The 18,002-nt window shown below is 50.6% G+C and overlaps 1 long non-coding RNA gene and 2 pseudogenes across 1 annotated transcript; all 3 read left to right on the top strand.

Moving 5' to 3' along the window:
• The window catches only part of LOC114510609, a 66,396-nt pseudogene extending 51,973 nt beyond the window's left edge, over positions 1–14,423 (top strand).
• On the top strand, positions 10,631–12,481 carry LOC114510606 (annotated as a pseudogene).
• Positions 14,424–16,750: 2,327 nt separating the features above from the next.
• On the top strand, positions 16,751–17,496 carry LOC118497751. The gene is made up of 3 exons (XR_004900283.1): positions 16,751–16,847; positions 17,172–17,252; positions 17,476–17,496. It is a non-coding gene; the product is annotated as an uncharacterized LOC118497751 (long non-coding RNA).
• The last annotated feature ends 506 nt before the right edge of the window (positions 17,497–18,002 follow it).

Raw genomic sequence — 18,002 nt, 5'->3', positions numbered from 1 at the left:
CCCTCAATCATTCACTCAGTCACTCATTCACAAGCACTCAGTGAGCATCTAAATGTCAGTTGGTTGAAGACAAGACAAGAGGGGACCCGTGGACCTGCTCTGTGTCCCTGAGAAAGTCCCCACCACAGACATCCCTCCCTCCCAACACAGGAAGGCTGTGTTCACGGAGGAGTTGACCACGTTTCCTGCTCACATTCTGGTTTTATTCTAAAAATACAAGTGTGGGGTGTTTTGAAAATCGAACATGCTGAGGAACTGCAAGGCTGTTTTCCAAAGCAGATGCACAGCTTTGCAGTGGAGAGCAAGTCAGAAGAGGTCACTTTCCTTCTTACTCATTCCCACAGTTCTTTGGTTTTTCACTTTTTGTATAATAGTCAACTCACAGAATCATGGTGAAACTTCTTTATGTAATTTAATTTAAATATATCCCACATTGGTAATATTAAATGTATTTTCATGTATTTATTGACCATTTCTACATCTTAATAGAAATGTCTACTAAAATAATTGGGCAAATTATAAGCAGGGTTCTTTCTGTTTCTTTTCCTTGTTGTTGTTAATGAGAGTTTTTCTGCATGGGATTTATTTTTTATTATTGCTTTATATGAACATCTTGGATATATTCTGGATACTAGTCATTCATTAAGTCTACATTATACATATTTTTCTCCAAGTCTACAACTTTTTCTTTAACTCTCTTAATAGTGGCTTTTGTAGAACAACAAGCTCCTGTTCCCCAGACATGTACCTCTCACAGGGTGACCCTCTATTGCATCAGGATGTGGGAGAACAAGGCAAACTAGGTCTGGAGGCAGATGGGGACATTCATGGGGGGCAGCAAGTCACATGGGCAGTGCAGAGGGTGAATATTGGCCACCTGAAGTCAGGATGGTACCTGTAAACATTACTGGATCAGGAAAAAGGGTTCTTGCAGTTGGGATGGAGGTGAGGATCTTGACCTGGAGAGGGCCCTCCATTGTCAGGTTGGTCCCTGAATGTAGTCACATGTGTCCTCCAAGGAAGACACAGCAGGTGACTTTCTGCACACAGAGCAGGATGAGGCAGTGTGGCCAGGGGACAGGCTGCAGTGACCTAGAAACCAAACAAGGATGGTTGAGAGCCCCAGCCCCTAGGAATCACAAAGGTAGACTCTCTCCTCGAGCCTGTCAGGGCGTGAGTCCCACTGACGACTCGATTTCCACACATCAGAACTCATTTCTCATCACAGGGTTTAGGATATGAGACCCCAAGGTGTGGCAACTAGTCCTTCTCTATTCCAGGGGTCTCAGTTGAGAACTTAGAAGGGCAGAATGAGAAGATATTTTACTTACTGCATGAACTTCTGGCCCCAAGGGCCAAGAGAATAAACCTTTACCAAAAAGGGTCTGAGTGTATGGTAACTTGTTTCAATGGCCTCAGGAATGTAACACAGGCAGGAATTCATAGGGAACCTCTGGGAAAAGCAGAGAAGGAATGGAGAAAACTCTTTTTCCTCAGGACCCACTCCACAGTTTCCCTTTGCAGACAAACTCCTCAGGGGTTTTCTGGACCCTGGGTTCCCATATCCCCTCCTCCAGTTCCCTCTTGATCCTGCTCCAATCACATCTTCACACCTTTCCCACCAACTACTGAGACCCAGTGACGATGTCTTTTCTTGTGTCTTCTCTTCTCTGTGGGTCACCAGAGCCTGTCCTACCTCACCGCTGTCACCCTCTCACACTGTCACACCTGCCTACATCTCCAGTCCTGACCACCTCCTCATCTCCATCATTCACACCTGCTCTCTCTCTGATGTCCCCCAGTGGTCATTCGGTAGCTTCTCAGAATGAACATCCCCTCAAAACCCCTCTCTGGTCCCTGAAACACAGACCCTTTCTTCTGTGGCTCAGTGCTCTAGTGTCTTCTCAGATTTAAATTCTTTCCTCTTGTCTCCAGAAGGACAGTTTCTGGATGACATGGATTTTGGTGCTGGGTTCACAGTCACATCCCCAGTGTCTATAAGAATGCACACAGTAGGGATTCAGTCACACTACCAAAAAGACTATACATAAACAAGTAAGCATTATTTTTTCCAAAACCACATAAGAATTACACACACACTTGGAGGTGTAAGAATCTGAAGGGAAGGGCATTTCAGCAGGACGAGCTGCACATGCAAAGACTCAGAGTCACAGAGGCCCTGGCCCAGCTGGGAACAGAGATGGTGTGAGATTCTGGAAGAAGGTGGGATACAGTAGGGAGTCCAGCAGGGCACAGGTCTTGCCAGTTCTAAATCCAGCCTATGGATTTTGCTTCTGGTCCCCAGCCACGGAGAGGAAATGTCACTGATCAAACCATGTGGGACATGGATGGCAGGTGTCTGCAAACAGAGCTGGGAGGCCTGGGTTGAGGACCGAGGTGGATGCAGGACATTGATGGGTGCAGAGATCCAGGAAGATATAAGGCCCCAGGAATGACCAGTGTCAGCATGGGGAGGAGATGGGCATTCAGCTGAGCTGTGATAAAAAGGAAGGGTAGACAAGACTTAGTGGTTTACTGAGTCACAAAGAAGGAAGGGAGGGCACTGTGTCATCTGTGTGACCAGGACCCTGTAAAGAAGTAGGCTCAGGGAAGAGGATGGCAGCTCTGCTCTACCCATAGTAAGCAGGGCAATCCCAGGGACCATCCTGGAGGTGGTGTCACTGAAATGTTAGGTAGTGAGAGTCCTGGGTCACTCACCTGAGGCATTAACTGGATGCTGTGTTTGTGTCTTTCATGCCCCTTGTGGACCTCATCACCTTCCTCCTGTGGTACCTGAGTCTGAAAGAAGAGAGCAGGGTTTTCCAGTCTGGTTGGATCAGGGTACAGTGGTCAGCAGACCCCACTCCCTGTTTCTTTCTCAAGGGACAGGGGGAAGAGTGAAGTGGGAGAGGGCAAGTCTCACAGATTATGTTGAGCCACAGTAGGTGCCTCCCAGCCTGGACACTCATGATGGCTGTGCATGTGGGGTCCTCACCCACCACCCCTTCACCTCTTGCCAGCACAAACCCTGATTCATCAGTGTTTCTGTCCCTGGTCCTGGACTGAGCCATGATCCCCTTTCCCTCCCCTCCCCTCCCTTCCCCCTTTGGCAGAGCTCACGTGAGGATGAGGAGGCAGAGGCAGAAAAGCAGGGTCTTGACAGCTGCTTCCACAATGGCCACTAGAATGACCAGCAGCCTGGGCCCTGATTTTCCTACAGGAAGGAGGGACGAGGAAGGAGTCACCTGCTCAATGACAATCCTGTGTCCTTTGTCTCCACTGGGAACCTGGAGGTCATCCTCTAGGCCTTCCTGCATCCATAGACTCGGGACTGCCTGTGTCTTTACCCCTGAACCTGCCCTGACCCCTGGCAGTGGGACAGAAAATACAAGGTCTAGGTTGGAATTCATCAAAATAAAACATTGTGTTCATTAATTAGCATTATGGAAAAAGTGAAAAGCCAACTAATTTAATTGGAGAAATGTTTGCTAATGGTAGGTCTGATACTGTTTGTTATCCAGCACATATGAACAACTAATACAGTCCTGGCTGGTGACTCAGTTGGTTAGAATGTCATCCTGAAATGCCAAGGATGTGGGTTCAATCCCTGGTCAGGGCACATAGAAGAAGTGACCAATGAATCCATAAATAAGTGTAACAACACATCAATGTCCCTCTCTATGTCTCCCTTTCCTCACTCTATAACCAATTTACAATATAAATCTTAAACAAAAAACATTCTTACAACTCCACAACAGAAAGTCAAATAACCCCAATAAAAATGGGTAAAGGACTTGAAAAAATCGTCTTCAAGATGAATATAAATGAGCAGTAACTACACAGGAAAATAAATGGCTTTGTTGTTATTACACACAAATGCAAATCAAAGGTGTGCTGAAATAACCCTTCTTCCCCACTCATGACCTGTAATATTTTTCAAGGAGAATAACAATGCAGGTCATTGTGGGGAGAAATGGGAAGGCTTACACTTTGCTTTTGGGAACCTGAAGTGAAGGTGTCACCGTTGAGATCAGTCTGCAGTTTCTTCTAACAGTGACACACAGACACCACCCTGTGACCCAGCAACTCCACTCCCAGGCATGTGCCCCAAAAAACACATGTTCCAACAAAAAAAGCATAACCAGTATTCACAGCAGTGATCTCACCATCAAAAAGTGGAAACACCCAAATGTCTGCCTACTGATGAGTGGGTGAATGTGACACATCAGTACAATGGAGTGTTACCAAATACCATGTACAGAAGATGTATTATGAAATTATCCATCCAAGCCTATATGATATTATTAACCAGTGTCACCTCAATACATTCAATGAAAATGTAAAACAATAAAGAAAAAAATGAGAATAAAAATATGAAAGATGGATAGCACAAAAACTAAACACGAGCCTGGGGGACTCATCAGGAGAAGGTCTATCAGGAGCCCCGAGAGGCTGCTGTGCATGTGTGAGGTGCCTTGTTCTCCTGGTGCAGCTGACAGGGGGTCGGAGGAGTCCTCAAAAGGGTAGCATGTGGGACAGCTGTTCACAGTGGCCATGGGGGAGGAGGAAGATGAGGGAACACTCTGTCCATGTGGTGCTGGTCACTGGGGTGAATCCAGGGTAAGGCAGCCACTGGCCCTGCCCTGACTTGGAAGAGGTCATGCTCCCTGCAGCCCATTACAGGCTCCTTCCTACCTGGGCCGTCTCCCGGGATGACACCAATTGCTGGGTTCTGGGGGGCACCTGGGACAGGAACAGAGGGTGGGGTGGGGTGAGACACTTGTAGGTAACTCCACATCCCCCACCCTTAGACATGACAGAAATGCAAGACACACAGGACTGTGCCCTCTGAGTCCCCTGCTGAGCCAGAACTCCAAGACAAAGGCACCTGCACCGTAGCCTGGCTCTCCTGCTCCCACACCTTCAGGGACCCTGCTATTCTGACCCAGCACTCACAGGTGATGTTAAGCTGGATGATTCTCTCCACAGTCACATCCACTGCAGGAAACTGCACCTAACAGGTGAGGTTGGTCCCATGGTCCTGGGGCCTAAGGTAAGGGTGAGCACAGAGGACAGGTGGGTCCTGGGGTCCAGGGAAGTGTGAGAAGCTGACGTCCAGGAGAAGAGAGGGGCATGCACCACTCACAGGCCCAGGGCACAGAGCAGGTCAGGTTCATGGGGCAGCCAGACTCCAGCTTCCCTGGGATGAGGATGTCAGGTGTGTGGTTGAAGGCTGGTGAGGAGAAGAGGGGGACAGGGGATCAGGAGTGGGGGTACCAGATGCAGCTCTGAGAGATGCCTCAGGCCTTGGTCCAGCTCGTCCCTCTGAGCCCCAACATGCTGTCCCCCCTTCCCCTACCAGGATGGGGCCATCCCAGCCCTGCCCTGGGGCCACCATGAACTCCCCTGTGGTCTCTCTGAGAGCCTGTTCCTTACCCATCACATGCACATTGAGCTGGTTCTCTTTGTAATTTAGTTTCACATCGGACCCTTGCTCCACCCTAAAAAAGTATGTCCCTGTGTCTCTACTCTGTGCAACTCTGATGTGCAGGGAGCAGCTGTAGTTCCTGGGATCCACAAGGAGCTGAAGTCAGCCCGGTGTCCTCTCCTGCACTTCACGATCTCGGTTGTTTGTGGCCACAGGAGCATCCCAGTTTGTATTAGTCCCATCTTGAAAGTGGGGAGCGGGGGGAGCATTATGTCAGTTGAATTGTGGGAAGATGAAAGAGCAGGGCCCAGAGGCACACAAGCCCTCTTGCACTGATACGGGCCCCTGAAATGCCACCTGGTATCCTCTGTCCTGAGCCAGGGACCCTGTGGGGAAAGGAGGGTCAGCAGCTGCCCTCACCAACCCACAGCCTTCCCCTCAGGCTCTCACCTGCCCACAGCAGGGCCAGCAGCAGTGGCAGCATCACTGACAAGGAGGGTGTCTGATTCCTGTGGGTGAAAAAGAATGAAGGCCGTGGGAGGGGGGCTAGGGGGAGACCACGGAAGCTGGGAGGAGCATGAGATCTCATTTTTTTTACAAAAGAGGAACCTCAGAGCCAAAGTGCATCCCTCTCTGCATGGGGCCTGTGGACACTCAGCAGCTCAGATACGCTGGCCACCGACCCAGAGTAGAGCAGAAGCAAGCCCACCTCAAGTCCTGCCCCACCCTCACCAGGAGCTCCCCTGCAGCCCCGGAGCTGGACCATAACCTCTTTGTATGGTACATGACTCTCCTAAGGGCTCTCCATCAGAGGGGCTGATCAACCCCCTGCCTGAGCAGGAGTTAGAGCCTCATCTGGGAGCCGTGCTGGGTCCCACAGGGTGTTGGACTCACGATGTTCCTGTGAGACTCAGGGAGAAGGGACGTTGGAATCCCTGTGAGGATAAGGCAGTGCTAACTCACTCATTCACTTATTCATTCATTCATTCATTTCATTCAGAAGCACTTGGTGAGCATCTAAGTGTCGGCTGACTGAAGGTACACCTAGGGTACACCCAGCTCAGGATTTCATAACCACATACCAAGGACTGGGCATTTCACACAACAGAAATGCATTTAAGGCTGGGGAGTCCAAGTTTGTGTGTCAGCAGATTTGGTTCCATGTATGAGCCCACCTACTAACTTGCTGATGGCCGACTTCTCCCTGTCCTCATGTGGCCTTTTTCCTTCTTTCTTTTTTTTTTTTTTGGATGTGGGAAGAGGAAGGGGAGATTGCTTTCTCTGTTTCTTATAAAGCCATCAATCTTCAAGGTACACTATCATGAACCACTTTAATCTCAATTATTCTGATATAACTATCATGTACTTGAACATATGGATTGGAGGAATCTGATTCAGTCTATAGCATTCAGGCTCCATGGGGTCCCCACCTTCCACCCATCCTTATCCTTACTGTAGGCAGTTCCTTACCTGTTGTGTGCACAGTTTTTCTTCTCTTCCTGCTATAGTTTCCTTCCCCCCTTTGCAATAATCTCACTCCCCTTATAGCAATAATCCTTGTTTAAAAATCCTCACCTGAGGATATGTTTTTAAGAGAGAGAGAGAAATGTTGATCAGTTGCCTCTTATATGCATCTCAATCAGGGATCAAAACTGTAATCTAGGCATGTGCCCTGACCAGGAATTAGCAATCCTTGGTTGGCTGCAACCAACTAAGCCACTCCCAGGGCTTGCCATAGCCTTTTCAATAAAGTCTCTCCTTATCTAAATCCAGATTTGTTTTTTACATGACAGACTGAAGGCTGAAGGCCAGCCTCCTCTGCTCGGCTGTGCAGCCCATGGAGAGCAGACCCCAGACACACATCCAGGGGCATGACCCCACCCTGCCTCCTTTACCCCAGGCTCCAGCTATCACAGGTGGACTGCTCCTGCCCAGACAGTGGCCAGGACCTCTCCCAACCCCTTTCTTTGTGCCTGATGCCACCTCTGCCTGGGACGCTTTCCCTCCCATTGCTGCTTGGCCAACTCCTAATTTCCCCTCAAGATACATCTTGAGAGGGGTTTCTCCTGAGAAACTTTTTCTTACTCCCTTCCCACCCCTGAGGGCAAAGGCAAGAGCTCTGGTCCTTGGACCCCCAGGTCATGGGAACCTCATCACACTGTACTTTAAGTTTACATGTTTCTGTGCCTTCCTGAAACCCCAAGCCATGAATTTGAGCTCGCCTGAGGTAGGAACTGTGTCTTCTTCTTCTTACTGGTTCCATTGTAGAGTGGACATGCAGTAAATGTTTAGAGAAGAAATTGGGAGAAATGTAAGGATTTCTCAGTGTTTCCCTCATGAACATGATGCAAAGGAGCTGAAATGCACTTTTGCTTTAAAACAAGCCAGGGGCAAAGGTTTCTCTGGTGACCTTGAAAAGAACTGGAGAAAGTTTGTCAATCTGCCAAAGTGACTCTGTGAAGGCAGAGGCGGGAGACTCTCACCCCATGGTTCTTTCTCATCAGGGGGTTTTACCACCCACAGACATTGGGAAATGTCGGGAGACTGTGGTTGTCAAAATAGGGCAGGGGAAGCTCCTGGAAGGTTGAGGGCAGAGACCAGGGGTGCTGCTTAACATCCTACAATGCACAGGACAGCCCACCCTTAAGCAACCAAAACCCCACTCAGCTACAAATGCCCCAATATCAACAACACTGAAGTTGATAAACCATGGCCCTAATTCAACCTGTGGGAAAGGGCAGGGGTGGAGGAGGTGGAAAGGCAGTGAATGCAGCTTGTGTGAGGCAGTGATATTTGAGCCCATTCTCACATGATAAGTGTGTGCTGCAATGATGGAGAATGGGGACACTATGACAGGGAGGTGGGACCAGGTGAATTCAGTGTGGGGAGGCCAGAAGGGGCAGGAGGTATTCAGGTGGTGGCAGGGGTGTGACTGAGGTGTGTGTGGGTTGGTGGCTGAGAGAGTGTCATGGTGATGGTGAGGTTCTGAATCTTCCTGAACAACTCATAACTGAGTAGATACATTGAAAGTGGCAGGAGGGGAAGGATGTCTGGCCAGGGGAGGAGCAGAGCTGGAGCTGAGTGTTAGAAAGCTCCCTGTTCTGCTGGACTTTTGTTTTGGTGCAGCTGGCATGGATCAAACTACTTGAAGGAATCATCCAGAGGGCAGGAGACAGAGAGTCTTAGCAAGCACATCCTCCTGCCTGCGGCTCAGCCAGGTGGGGCAGACAGACATCCTCCTCAGGATGGACAAAGCCTGAGAGTGAACAGGAGAGGGGGGAGATGGAGCAGAGACAGGAGCCCAGCCCAGTGACTCCTGATTGTTGGCTCCCCCACAGATCCATCCACATCCACACCTTTCCCCTCCTGGCCCCAAACTGGGACATAAGCCTCTGGAGTCACGCTCTTCTGCAGCGCTGGGAGGCTGGTATCAGCTCGCCTAGGGTCCGGTTTCAGCTTCACTGACAGTGGCAGCTCCCCTGAGTCTCCCAAGGGTTCAGTGTCTCCTGGTGGATGGATCGCCCCCTGGAGGCCAGATTCTCTCAGGCCCAGAGCAGAGTAGGAGAGGCTGGGTGAGGGTCTCATGAACTCCTAGGTCAGTGATGCTGGTCTCGGGCATTGGGACCTCCGGAGTGCCGCCTTCCTCAGATGTGGGCTCTTCTCCTATAAGGAAGTCAACTATGTTCTGGTTGCTGTGCAAACTCTTTAGATGGAAATAATGAAGGCAGACTCGGAGCATCACAGGAGGAGAGCATTCACCACTCCAAGTGGGGTCCTTATGATACTTTACAGCTGCTCCATGACCGTAGGAGAAATCAGGTTTCATTTAGCTTTTTATCTGTCTTTTTAGAGGGGAGGGGAGGAGACAGATTCCCTGGGATGCTGGAGCAGAGATGCTGAAGGTCTGACTGAAACAAGTGGGATACAGTGGGACCCCCTCTCTGCCCGACCAGCATCTCTGGCTCTGGTCTTGCTCTGTGAAATGGGGTGACTGGCCTCCCATACAACCCTGCTCCCCTTCCACACCCCAGCTCACCTCTCCCATCCCCCACACCACCCTCCCTTCTTCTTCAGGTCTCCCCAGGCCACCCTCTCCTTGGGTCAGCCTTGACTAGTGTGGAAGTGACTCTGGCTTTGCTCCACACTCCAGGTCAGCAGGGTCTGCCTCATCTCAGCCCGGCCCCTCAAGAACAGTCCGTTCCACAGATTGGAGGCAGGGAGCCAAGAGGCAGGTGCAGTGACAGGCCTCTCCAGGAGAGGGAGCCACCTGAGCAAACACCGGGGCGCTGATCCTGCCCTGGGGTGAGGAGGAGCAGAGTGGCTGGGCTGAAGCTGCAGCCCTGCAGAGTGCAGAGCAGGTGGAGGAGAAACAGAGGGGTTTCCTTGCCAGGTTTTTTCCCCTTACTAAGTCCTTCCCTTCTCTCTCCTCCTCCCACCCTCAGGGCGGCCCCATCCTATAGTCCCACCCATTTGGACCACGTCCACTGTGGTCCAGGCCAGGCTGCTCCCCACAATTTACTTGCAGGAACACCTCCATCTTCTTAGCAACCCACTGTGTTCCTTGGCTCCGGCTGTCATAACACAGTGCCGCCACTAGGGGCATAAACCACACAACCCATAGTCTCACAGTTCTGGAGACAGGAAGTTCAACATCAAGGTGTTGGTAGGACTGGTCCCCTCTGAGGCCTCTCTGCTTGGTTTGCAGGTGGTTCTTCCCCTGTGGTCTCTTCTCTGTGCGTGTCTGTGCCCTAAACTCTCCTTATAAGGACACCAGTCCTATTGGATGAGGGTCTAACCTAATGACCTCATACTATCTTAATCCCCCTAAAAGACTCATCTCCAAAACAACTCACATTCAGCAGTAGCGGGGTCACAACATGAACAGATGAAATCTGGGAGTGACACAATTCAGCCCACAGCACTTTGTGAGCCTGGGCTTCCAGCTGTGCACAGGGCAGTGAGGCCTTTCCCGAGGCAGCATAGTGAGCATGGAGGAGCCAGGCTGGAGTCCAGGGCCATCTGGCTGCAGAGCCCGCACCCCTGACCCCACCCTGGAGATCTCCACTGAGGAAGCCCAGGGCCGAGCTGGCCATCAGGGGATGTTCACCAAGGGCCAGACTGAGTGACCGCTCAGGATAGGGCAGCCCTAGCACTTGCCCTTACCTCGGGTTCTCCCAGAGATGACAAGGGTTGAGGACTGTGATGCCTCCTGTGACAGATGAGGAAAGTGAGGCTTGGAGGGCAGAAGAGCCAGGCCCCCCCTGAGTCCAAAGGCACACTGTGCTGCCATCTTGCTCTAAATCAACACCAGGGTTCCCTGGGCAGGGGGGCTACAAGCAGGCCAGCAAGCTGAGGACCACCTGTGAGGTCACAGGCTGTTGACCCCCTCGGTGGCCTGGTTCTCTCCACTACGGCCATTCTCACCTGGGATTTTACTGTCGACTACCCAGAGTAACCAGGACTCCTACATGCCCCAGGCTGTGCTCCCACCAACACGCCCTGGACCACTGGGAGCTGGCATGGCCTGGAGCCCCTCTGCCTCCTCGGGTGTTAGGGTCACTGTCAGGGACAGGGACAAAGGCTGCCACAGTCTCCACTTTGACTCCACGCCCCTGAGGGAATAGATGCTCTGGTGGGCTCATTCCTTCAAGCAACACCTGTCTCACCTAGAGAACTATGTCACATTTCCTGCCTTCCCATTCCCCTGTGAGCCCCTCCTGAGTCCCACTCCCAGGAGACTGATCTTGGGTATTGTGCAGAAGCTGTGCCTGCTTTCCTGAGTGGACAGTAGTGCCAGAGGGGCAGGCGAAGACAAGGAGTTGAGAGTAGTGGTGGTTCTTCCTTGGTGCATGGGGACGGCACCGGGACGCCATCTGGAAAGTGGAAGTGCTTATTCTCCAAGGGCCAGGCCAGCTCCACAACACTGGCTGCCTACTTCCTCCTCCCTCATCATCACCTTTGTCCCTTCCCCATGGGTTCCTGTCGGGGCTTCCTCTCAGTCCTTTGACACTGAGACCTGACACTTAACCCAGAGATGCTGCTGCTGCTGCTGCTGCTGCTGGCCCTGCTGTGGGCAGGTGAGTGCCCCAGGGGAGAGTGTGTGGGCTGGGGTGGAGGCTGTGGCTGACTCTCCTTTCCCTGCAGGGTCCCTGGCTCAGCATCAGGAATTCCAGCTGCTAGTGCAGGAGTCCGTGACAGTGCAGAGGGGCCAGTGCGTCTTCGTGCCCTGCACCGTGTCCTACCCCAATAAAGGTTGGAATGAGTCTGACCCAACTCATGGCTACTGGTTCCAGAAAGGGGCCAACACAAACACGGATCCTCCTGTGGCCACAAACAACCCCAAATGTAAAGTGAGGAATGAGACCAGGGGCCGATTCCACCTCATTGGGGACCTCCGGACCTCCAACTGCTCCCTGCACATCAGCGACGAACAGAGAAGGGACACAGGGAGATACTTCTTTAGGATAGAGTGAGGGTCCTATGTGAAACACAATTATATACAGAACCAGCTCTCTGTACATGTGACAGGTAAGAAGTGGGGTCCAGGTGAGGACACATGACTGGGTCCTGAGGTCTCCTGGCATGGGAAGGAACCTGGTTCTCCTCATCCTGGGAAGGACTCAGGGAGACCAATGGGGAGTGGATCCAGGGGCTGGCCTGGCACAGAGGCTATATTTAGGAGCACACTCGGGGATCCCACCTCCAGGGACTCAGTGTCTGTCTCCCTCTTCTTCAGATCTGGTGCCTGACATCCACATCCAGGGCACCCTGGAATCTGGCCACACCAACAACATGACCTGTACAATGCCATGGGCCTGTGACAGAGAAACACCACCCATCTTCTACTGGATGGGGGCCAACCTCACTTCCCTGTGTCCCTGGACTCCCAACTCGTCAGTGCTCACCCTCACACCAGGGCCCCAGGACCACCGCACCAACCTCACCTGTCAGGTGACCTTGTCAGGTGGTGAGATCAGGGAGAGGACCATCCAGCTCAATATGACCTGTGAGTACCTGGTCAGGACAGCAGTCCCTGGGGGTGGAGGGGGTTGAGGGTTAGAGTGCTGGGCCCTGCAAACCCTGGATGCAGAGGAAGGAAGGAGGACACCCAATTTCATCCCATTCCTGTGTATACAGTTTGTGGGTGGAAAGGGACAATGCCCACCGTTCTGCCACTGAACAGGGAACAATTATGTCTGTCTGTCCAGATGCACTCCAGAACCTAACCATCATGTCCTGGCAAGAAGGCACAGGTAGGGTGCATCTTCTCCTGTCTGGGGGTGGTGGAAGTGGGTTTCCCTGCATCCTTCAGAGCAGAGCTGGGATTTCAGAACTCAGATGGGAGACAGACTTGGGCCAGGTGAGAGGACAGCAGAGGTGAGAGGCCCCCACTCACTCCTTCTCAGCTTAAAAACTGGCCTCTTTACCCCGAGCCCATCACGGGATGCTGCATGAGGTTCTCAGATGTACAGCACTGTGGTCAGACATTCATAGAACTTACAAAGGGATAAGTTAACTCCACCCTGGCACCATCCATAGTTATTACAATATTATTCACTATATTCTCTCCATTGTACTTTACATCTCATGACTATTTTTTAATGGGCAATTTGTAACACTGTTTTAAATATCCCTTAATTTCTCCTAGTAGCCTCATGTAAACACCCCCAACATGGCCACTCAGTCAGGCTTCACAGGACTTCTTGCTTCTCTGGGAGCAGGTGGGGCCATGCCACACCCTGGTGGTGGCTGTGATCTGTGCCATCCTTCCACCATGTCCTCCATGCCAGCACCATCGCCTGGCCAGCTCCCACCCTTTCTTGTGGTCTGCTTAAGCCTCTTCTCCTCCAGGAAGCCCTCCCTGACCTGCCAGTCTCATTCAAGTCAGGGTCTCAGGGCTCCCTCAACACAGCTAACCCCCCATCATAAACTATACCTCACTGCTCTGTGAGAACCTGCTTTTGGGGTATCTTGTCCATGAGACTGTGAGCTGTGAGACACAGCTGAACTGGGCAGGTCATAGTGTCTTTCTGGTGACAGATGTAAATGACAAGATTCATCCAGAGAAATCTGGGGTCTGCGTTGGCACTGGCAGCCAAGGCAGGAGGCGTGGGGATCAAGGTGGTTCAGCCAAACACTCAGCAGCCTCTTGCAGAGGCTGTAGTGCCTGCCCCTAGCCCTGTCCCCATGGGGCTGAGCCCAGATGGTAAAGCCCATGGGATTATGGAAAAGAAGAAACTGATGTACATAATATAAGGAGGGGAAGGGAGAGCGCCTCACAGAGATAATGAGAAAGACAGAGACTGAGGGAAATATAGAAATGAGAAGAGAGAGAGGCATATGGATGAAGAGGCAGATTGAGGGAGAGAGCCAGGGAGATGAAGAGAGAGGCAGAGCCACAGAGAGGCAGGGACCTACAGACAGGGAGAGATGGAGACAGAGGGAGACCTAACCACAGCTGTGGCTGGACTCTCTCTCTGTCTTGCCAGGATATAAAGTTCTGTCCAACGGCTCATCTCTCCAAGTCCAGGAGGGCAACTACCTGCACCTGGTGTGTAAAGCTGACAGCAACCCACCTGGCAGTATGATGTGGACCTGAGGCAGCCTCACCCTGGAGTCCACGCACCCAGGGGTCCTGACACTGCCCCAGGTAGAACTGGAGGACCATGGGAAATACATCTGCCAAGCTCAGCAGCACGAGTCAGCCTCTCTGGAAGCCTCTGTGACACTCAGTGTGAATAGTGAGTAGGAGCACACCTGGGGCAGGGCCCTGGAGTGTTAGGGAGGGGAGAAGCTCCTGTGATCTCTCCCCTGTTTCTCCCCACAGACCCCCACAGCTGCAGGGACCCTCCTGCTCCTGGGAGGATGGGGTTCAGCCCTGCAGCTGTTCCTCACTAGCCAGCTGGCCTCCTTTCTGGGCTGGTGGCTCAGGGAGGGGCTGCTGGAAGGGGACCCCAGCAACAGGTTCAGAGGGAAGAGCTGGACCAAGCTCTGAGGCTTCTCTGAGGTCCAGACCTGGGACCCTCACCCTGATCCCCTGTTCCCCCTTCTCATCAGCCCTCAGTCACATGCCTCACATCTTCATCCCAGGGCCCCCGGAGTGGGGCCACTCTGCAAACCTGACCTGCTCTATGCCCTGGGCCTGTGAAGGGGACACATCCCCCACTTCTCCTGGACACCAGGAGTTCACACCAGCCAGGGCATTTTTTCCCATTTTCTAACTGGGTTGTTTGACTTTTGGGGTTTATGAGTTGTAAGAATGTGTTTTTGACATGGGTTTATTTCTGGGCTCTCTATTCTGTCCCATTGATCTGTGTGTCTCTTCTTATGCCCGTACCAGACTGTTTTGTTTACTGTGGCCTTGCAATATAATTTGATGTCAGGTATTGTGACCCCTCCTACTTACTCTTCTTTCTCAAAATTGCTGCAGCTATTTGGGGTTGTTTATGGTTCCATATATATATTTTTGAAATGTTTGCTCTGCATCTGTGAATTGTGTCATGGGTATTTTAACAGGGATTGACTTGAATCTACAGATTGCTTTGGGTAGTATGGACACTGCAATAATGTTAATTCTTCCAATCCATGAACTCTGTATATGCTTCCATATATCTCTTTAATTCCTTTCTTCAGTATTGTGTAGTTTCCTGAGTGGATCAAAAAGAGCCAAAGAAACAAACGCCCGGTACATTTACACAATGGAATACTATGCAGCAGTAATAAAGAAGTACTACCCTTCACGACAACATGGATGGAACTGGAGAGCATTATGCTAAGTGAAATAAGCCGGGTGGTGAAAGACAAATACCCTATGATCTCACCTATAAGTGGAACCTAATCAACAAAACAAACAAGCAAGCAAAATAGAACCAGAGACAAGGAAATAAAAAACTATCTGACAGTGAGCAGAGATGAGAAAGGAATGGGATTATGGGGGCAAGAAGGGGAAGGGTCATCAGGGAACATGTCAAAGGACCCATGGACAAGGCCAGGGTGGTGGGATTGAGTGTGGGAGGTAGGGGTGATGGCAGGAAAATGGAGACAACTGTACTCTAACAACAATAGTAGAAAAGAATGATATTTTTGTTAAAGGTTTCTCTTCGTTTTTAAATTGTTGTTCAATTAGAGTTCTCTACATTTTCCCCTATTACGCTCCCTGCCCTGCCCATCCTCCCTCTCCCACAATCCTCACCCCCATTCTCCTTGTTCATGTGTCCTTTATACATGTTCCTTGTCTTGACCCTTCCCCTTCTTACTCTCAATATTCCCTTCCTCCCTCCCCTCTGGTCACTGTCAGGTTATTTTTTATTTCCATGTTTCTGGTTCTATTTTGCTTGCTTGTTTATTTCCTGATTAGGTTCCTGTTAAAGGTGAGATTGTAAAGGTGAGATTCTTTCACCATCTGGTTTATTTCACTTAGCATAATGCTGTCTAGATCCATCCTTGCTGTCCCAAAGGGTAGGACTTCCTTCGTTCTGCTGTGTATTCCATTGTGTAAACATACTACAATTTTTTGATCCACTCATTTACTGATGGGCATTGGGGCTGATTCTAGCACTTGGCTATTGTCAACAATGCTGCTATGAACATTGGGGTGCATAGGCCCTTTGAATTGGTGTTTTCAGATTCTTAGGGTATAATACCAGCAGTGGAATTACTGGGTGAAAGGCAGTTCCATTTTTAGTTTTTTGAGGAAATTCCATACTTTTTTCCACAACAGTGCACGAGGGTTCCCTTTTCTCTACCTCCTCGCCAGCACTTGTTTATTGATTGTTTATGATGGCCAGTCTGACCAGTGTGAAGTGGTATAGAATATATTTTATGAATTGATTTTATGGAAAGAAGATGGGAGAAAGAGAGAGAGAGTAACACCAATTTATTGTTATACTTATTTACGGATTCATTGGTTGCTTCTTGTATGTGCCTTGACCAGGGATCAAACTCACAATCTTGGCACTTCTGGATGATGCTTTGACCCACTGAGCTGCTAGCCAGGACTGTAGAGTTCTTTATATGTGCTGGATAATAAGCAGTACTGGATCTAAGAACAGCAAATATTTCTCCATTAAATAGGTTGGCTTTTCACTTTGTCCATACTATTAATTTAATAACAGAATGTATAATTTTGATAAATTTCACATGAGGCCTTTTATTTTCTGTGCAACTGCAGGGAGTCAGGGCAGGTTGAAGGGTAAAGGCGCAGGCAGTCTTGTGTATATGGGTGCAGGAAAACCTGGAGGATGACCTTCAGGTTCCTAGTGGGAACCGAAGGACACAGGATTGCCCTTGTGCAGATGACACCCTCCTTGTTCCTCTTCCCTGCAGGAAAATCAGGTCCCAGGGCAGTGGTGGTGCTGGTGGCCATTGTGGAAGCAGCTGCTAAGACCCTATTCCTGCTGCTCTGCCTCATCATCCTCATGTGAGCTCTGCCCCAGGGACAAGGGAGGGTGGGGAGGGTAGGAGACATGTGGTTGAGTCCAAAACCAGGGCTTGGGATCCCAGCAAATCAGGAGTAGTGCTGGCAGGTGGTGAAGGGGTGGTGAGTGGGGACCCCACATGAGCAGCCATTGTGAGTGCCTAGACTGGGAGGAACCTTCATTGCTCAAGAAAATCTGTGGAGCCAGATCTGCCATTCCCCAATTTACTCAACCCTTTATCCCTTAAGAAAGAAATTGGGGATTGGGTCTGCTGCCCACTGCACCCTGATCCAACCAGTCTGGAAAACCTTGGTCTATTCTTTCAGAGTCAGGTACCACAGGAGGAAGGTGATGAGGCCTGCAAGGGGCATGAGAGATGCAAACACAGCATCCAGTTAATGCCTCAGGTGAGTGACCAAGGATTCTCACTATCCAACATCCCACTGATACCACCTCCAGGAAAGTCCCTGGGATTGCTCTGCTGAGCATGGTTACAGCTGAGCTGCCATCTTCCTCCCCAAACCCACTTCTTTACAGGGTCTTAGTCACACAGAGGACACAGTGCCCTCCCTTCCTTCTTCGTGATTCAGTACATTATTAAGTCTTATCCACCTTTTCTTCTTATCACAGCTCAGCTCAATGCCTGTCTCCACTCCATACCATCCTTGGTCATTGCTGTGGCCTCATCTCTTCCTGGGTGTCTGAACCCCGCAACGTCCTGCCTCCACCTGTGTCCTCAACTGAGGCCAACAGACTGTGTTTGCAGACCCCCATCCTCCAGGTTCTGCACAGTATGAACAACGATGTTTCCTGTCTGTGGCTGGGATGAAGGCAAAGTTCACAGGCTGGATTTAGGGCTGGCATGGCCTGTACCCTGCTGGACTTTCCACTGGATCCCACCCTCTTCTGAAATCTCACACCATCTCTGCTTCCATCTGAGCCAGGGTCTTTGTTACTCTGAGACTTTACTTGTAAAGTTCCTCCTGCTGAAACGACCTTCCCTTCAGATTCCTACATCCCCGAGAGCTGATCATCTTTGGTCTCAGTTAAAAGTCACCTCATTTTTTGTGTGTGTCTGTGTGTGTGTGTAATTCTTGTATATTGTGAACAATGAAATATGTATGGTCATAATTTACTTATATCCTCTTTAGCAAGTA

Source organism: Phyllostomus discolor, chromosome 12, assembly GCF_004126475.2.
Source record: "Phyllostomus discolor isolate MPI-MPIP mPhyDis1 chromosome 12, mPhyDis1.pri.v3, whole genome shotgun sequence".
In the NCBI taxonomy this organism is placed as follows: Eukaryota; Metazoa; Chordata; class Mammalia; order Chiroptera; family Phyllostomidae; genus Phyllostomus; species Phyllostomus discolor.
This window is presented reverse-complemented; position numbering and strand designations above follow the sequence as displayed.